The sequence below is a fragment of the Carlito syrichta genome, unplaced genomic scaffold, assembly GCF_000164805.1.
Source record: "Carlito syrichta isolate Samal-C Ts95f unplaced genomic scaffold, Tarsius_syrichta-2.0.1 Scaffold33826, whole genome shotgun sequence".
In the NCBI taxonomy this organism is placed as follows: Eukaryota; Metazoa; Chordata; class Mammalia; order Primates; family Tarsiidae; genus Carlito; species Carlito syrichta.
In genome coordinates this window covers 74-4,969 of record NW_006977922.1, presented here as the reverse complement: position 1 = coordinate 4,969, position 4,896 = coordinate 74, and the positions used below count along the sequence as shown (strand labels likewise).

General features: G+C 48.2%; 1 long non-coding RNA gene across 1 annotated transcript in view; it reads left to right on the top strand.

Annotated features, from left to right (window-relative positions):
• The window catches only part of LOC103274724, a 12,972-nt gene extending 12,250 nt beyond the window's left edge, over positions 1–722 (top strand). The window contains exon 3 of the long non-coding RNA XR_505273.1: positions 683–722. This is a non-coding gene — a long non-coding RNA (uncharacterized LOC103274724). The remainder of the gene's footprint in view (positions 1–682) is intronic.
• The last annotated feature ends 4,174 nt before the right edge of the window (positions 723–4,896 follow it).

Here is a 4,896-nt window from a genome sequence, read left to right as displayed (position 1 = left end):
CCGGCTAATTTTTTGTTTTATTGTAGAGATGAGGTCTCACCAAGTTGCCCAGGCGGGTCTCGAACCCGCAGGCTCAGGCAAATTCATTCACCGCAGCCTCCCAAAGCGTGGGATTACAGGCTGAGCCACCAAACCCGGCTCGAGAGCCTGATTTTAAAAAGAATCCAACTGATGTTACAAGATCCTCTGTGTCACTGAAACCCCTTTAACACAGCGAAAGTAGAAATTAGTTCACAGTGGCAACAGTTACTAGGTCAGGAATTAATTCTCCTAAACCCTTTGCTGTGACAGGGAATGGGGAACTCACTACCTCACAGATGAGCCCATTCTGTCACCATTGAAAAGAGCTTCTTTATTATTTATGTATTTTAGAGACAAGATCTTGCTCTGTGGTCCAGGCTGCAGTGCAGTGGCACAATCATAGCTCACTGCCACCTGAACTCCTAGGCTCAAGTGAGCCTCCTGCCTCAGAGTCCCGAGTAGCTGGGACTACAGGCTCAGACCACCATGGCTGAGTAATGTTTTCATTGTACTTTTTGTAGAGACCGGACCTTGATATGTTACTCAGGTTGGTCTCAAACTCCTGGCCTCAAGCAGTCCTCCCACCTTGGCCTCCCAAGTAGCTGGGACTACAGGCGTACACCACCATGCCTAGCGTATGTTTTCACTTTCCTTTTTGTAGAGATCATGTTGGGAGCCAGCCTTGGAGGCCCGCCTGATTGACAAAGTCCAGGTGCGCTGAGGACCCCCGGCCGCAAAGCGAGTCCGGGCAGCTGAGGCCCTTCTGTCTTCCATCTTTGCTGTTTGGTACTGCCAAAGAAATTCTGTGCAGTTGTGGAAGAAGAAAATGGCATGTTCATGCGAAGTACTCACAGCTAACCTGAGAATGTCATGGTTCATCTTTCTATTTTCCCATTATGCCGCTTGGCCTTTTCTAACATATGCAAGGGTTAAACTCTGAAACGCATCAAAAATGCTTTCTTTCACTTGGTTATAAGTTACTAGATATTGCTCAAGTAATAAATGATATAAGTATATTCATTCCTTATTTGATTTAAAATTATGTAGTTTAGTGTTTAGACGTAAGGTTTTTTAGAAGCACAAGTTTATAGTAAGTTCATTATAAATTCATTATAAGTTCTAACACTTATCTCAGAGTTATATAGGTGATTTATAACACTGTTTTCACTGACTTAAAATAAAGATTAATCGTTAAGGTTTTTACTTAATTCAATAGTTAAAACTCTAAGTTAACATTTATAGAGTGGGTTTTCACTAAACTCATAATATACTAATCAGACACTTTATGATAACTTAGCTAAAGACAAAAAACAACCTTGGGGGCCTAAAAAGCATTACTAAAAGCTTCTTTTGAGTTCTCTTTAAAAACAAACACTACAGGATAAAAAAAAAAATAACGGAGACACCGAGACAAAAAAGGCGATTACAACACTCTAAAGGTCATAAAATCCCCTCCAAAAAATTACTACTACATAAAACCTTTACACTTAAAAACTTTCTAGAGACAGTTCAAAGACTATAATTCGAGACTTTGGAGTAAAACTGTCATCTTTGGCCTTATAAATAAGACTCATTGTCTAAATGTTTGTAGGGTTCTTGGCTTGTTTGTTGCTAAGACCACTAGATAGTGATAACTTTTAAAAAATATATACGTAAAAAAATTTTCTTTGTCTTGCCCCTTTACAAATGGTATAAAAGCTCTGTGTTAACTAACATTAAATTGTCATGTGTTCAAAAAACAAATATCTGGGTATATTATCTTCATCCTTTGCCTATCCGTCTCTCCTTCAAAAGATCTCACGACCCTTGCGGGGCGGGCCCCCGCAAGACCGGATCTCGCTATGTTGCACAGGCTGGTCTCAAACTCCTGGCCTCAAGCAATCCTCTCATCTAGGCCTCTCAAAGCATCGAGATTACAGGTGTGAGCCACTATGTCTGGTTACTATATATTGAACCCAGCGCTCTCTCCCTGGGACTGGCTTTGCTTGGCTCTCTGGGAGAGTTTATGTAAGAAAACTACCGTCTACCCAAGAGGGAGCCGGCCAGGGAGGGAGAGACTGTCCTCGTGTCTCGTGTTCTCAGGAAGCTTCTCCCTTGCAGGACCCACCCATCCATGGGACATCCCAACACTTCCTGGGTGCTGCTCTGTGCCGGCCAGGTCCTCCTGTGAACACATCTGCAACAGTCCTCAAAGCGGCCGCCCCCACCCCCACTCCCCACGGCAGACTCGCTTCTTCTCCCCTTGTTCTGGGTGCGAGTCTTCCCCGGGACCTGTTACACTGGCTCCTCCCCTCCTTTGGCCTGCTGGGCTCTGACTCGATAAGGGACCGCGGGTGGGGGTGGGGTGCAGAGGGGAGCAGGGCCTCACCCCTGCAGGCTGCGTCCTGCTCCCAGCTCAGTGGCTTCTGGCTGGTCTGGCCAATGGGAGATGCAGATGAGAGATGGCGGGGTGGGAGGGAAGGAAAGGCAGGGTGCTCACCCCTCTCGGTGCAGCACAATTCTATGCTCCCACAATTCCTGGGCAATCCCAGCCCCAGACTCTTAGGTTCCTTCCTTCCTTCTCCGGCTGTCTCTCCAGCTCAGGGCTGGTTGCTAATCTCTGCACCGTGGACAATCTTGGGGTGCCCTGTCAACCACGCAGCTTTTCAGCACACCCATCCCTCATGTCGCCTGCACCCGACATTCATTTCTTCCTTTTTTTGGACTCTGTCATTCACTTGAGGGCAGTGACATGATCACAGCTTAACGAAAGGACAGACTGAGAGTGGGAGATGCATTTTTTTTTTTTTTTGAGTTGGAGTCTCACTCGGTTGCCCAGACTGGAGTGCAGTGGCCACTCCCGGCTACCGCGGCCTCGACCTGCTGGGCTCCGGCGATCCTTCCGCCTCAGCCTTCCAAGTAACTGGAACTACAGGCGCGCGCTACCACGCCCGGCTCATTTTTTTTTTTTTATTGTAGAGATGAGGTCTCGCCTGCCCAGGCGGGTCTCGAACCTGCGGGCTCAGGCAATCCACTCACCTAAGCCTCCCAAAGGCACGGGATTACAGTCTGAGCCACCGAGCCCAGCTGGGAAATGCATTTTTTAAATCCTCTTCCTAAATCTTAATACAATGATGAGAAAGTAGAAGCTATGCTTTTGGAGAAATGCACACTTTAGGTAAAATTAACTTTGCCAACTTTGTCCTTTCAGAAACACAGACTTCCTAATGCCAGAGGTATCTCACAGTGGCAATCGAGCTTGCCTAGAGTAAAGGGAATTTACAAGGCCTAAGACATCATGTATTGGGCAAGGACTGTAAAAGTCATGCAACTTGTCATTACAATAGTTCTGACCGCTCAGAGGGGGACCGGGTGGGGATTCCATCTTCCAGCAGAATGGGCCCTATCTACAGGGAAGCCAAGGATCCCCCGAAGCTACCCACTGGGAATGCATGGGAGATAGAGAAAGGTGCTCCCTCCTTCAGCTCTAAGGAATGTCGTTTGGGAAGGTGCAGGAACATTAGAATCCTTGTCACGCCCTTCTCTAGGGGCTATGATCATGGAGGCGGACATTAGTGGGTCTCTGTGTCACAGGAGCTCCACGACTTCCACAGGTGGTCGATAAGGAAGAAACAGGCAGTCATGTGCAGTCACATGCAGCATCTCCAAGAAAAGGATTTAAGCCAGGACTCGGGGGGCTACGGGCCACCCTCACCTAGAGTGTAGGCCCACTCCCTGTCTGTGAGGGGCGAACTTATCTTAAATAAATCTTTTCTTCTCTCACCTCTTTGTGTGTTGCAATTCTTTGCATTACTCAGATCTCTGGGTTGCCAGTGTGCACCTTCAGCTTGCCGGCTCCAGCGGTGCCGCACCCCTGTGCCTCCCCTCATCTCTCCACGTGTCCTACCACCCTCACCCTATCCATGCCTCCTGAGTAGCTGAGACAGCAGGCACGTGCTACCACACCTGATAAATTTTTAAAAGAATTTTTGTGGAGACAAGGTCTTGCTATATTGTTCAGGCTGGTCTTGGACTCCTGGACTCAAACAATCCTCCCACCTTGGCCTCTCAAAGTGCTGGAATAGCAGGTGTGAGCCACCGCGCCTGGCTGATTTCTTTCTACTTTTATACGCTCAATGGTTTCCGTTTTCCAGGGGGACATCTCGCTTCATGTGCTGCTTCTGCTAATGCAGTTTTAAGACTCATCCCGATGCCCAGACATGGGGGCTGGCACTTCAAACACAGCTGCCATTCTGGACTGCCACAAGAATTTTTCATGTGTGATTCTCAAAAAGCTCTCTGTGGGAGACACCCCGCTCACAAGAGAGGAAACTGAGACTCAGGGAGTGGGTGGCAGTGTCAGGGTTTGTGTGAACGCCTGTCCAAGCCCTTCCTCATTGGAGCACACTGCCTGGCGCTGTGCCCTGGCCCTCTCCTTTCTCACTGGCAGCTGGAGACCAAGTCAGGGCGCCTCAGGAAGGACCATCCGAGAGTCAGTTTACACACCTCCAGGCAGAGGCTCTGCTCTTCATTCTCAAAGCTCCTGGGAGCCTCTCTTAGAGGTTTGACCGGGTGAGCTCAGCGCAGACTCCATAAATATCATCTTCTATAAATATCCATTCCGTGGAAGGCACCTGCTTCGGAATGACAACCACCTTGCTGAGCAAAGCAAGTCCCGGGTTTTGTTTTGTTCCCAGTCTCCAATTACAGCTGAGGTGGGCTTTTTTTTTTTCTTTTTAATTTGCAACCCAAAGGAAAATGTGGAGACCAGGACATTGAACTTAAAGAGTCTGTGAGGTTTCTGCAGTGAAAGTTCAAGCAAAGCCGGGCTCGGTGGCTCAGCCTGTAAATCCGCGCCTTTGGGAGGCTGAGGTGAGTGGATTGCCTGAGCCTGTG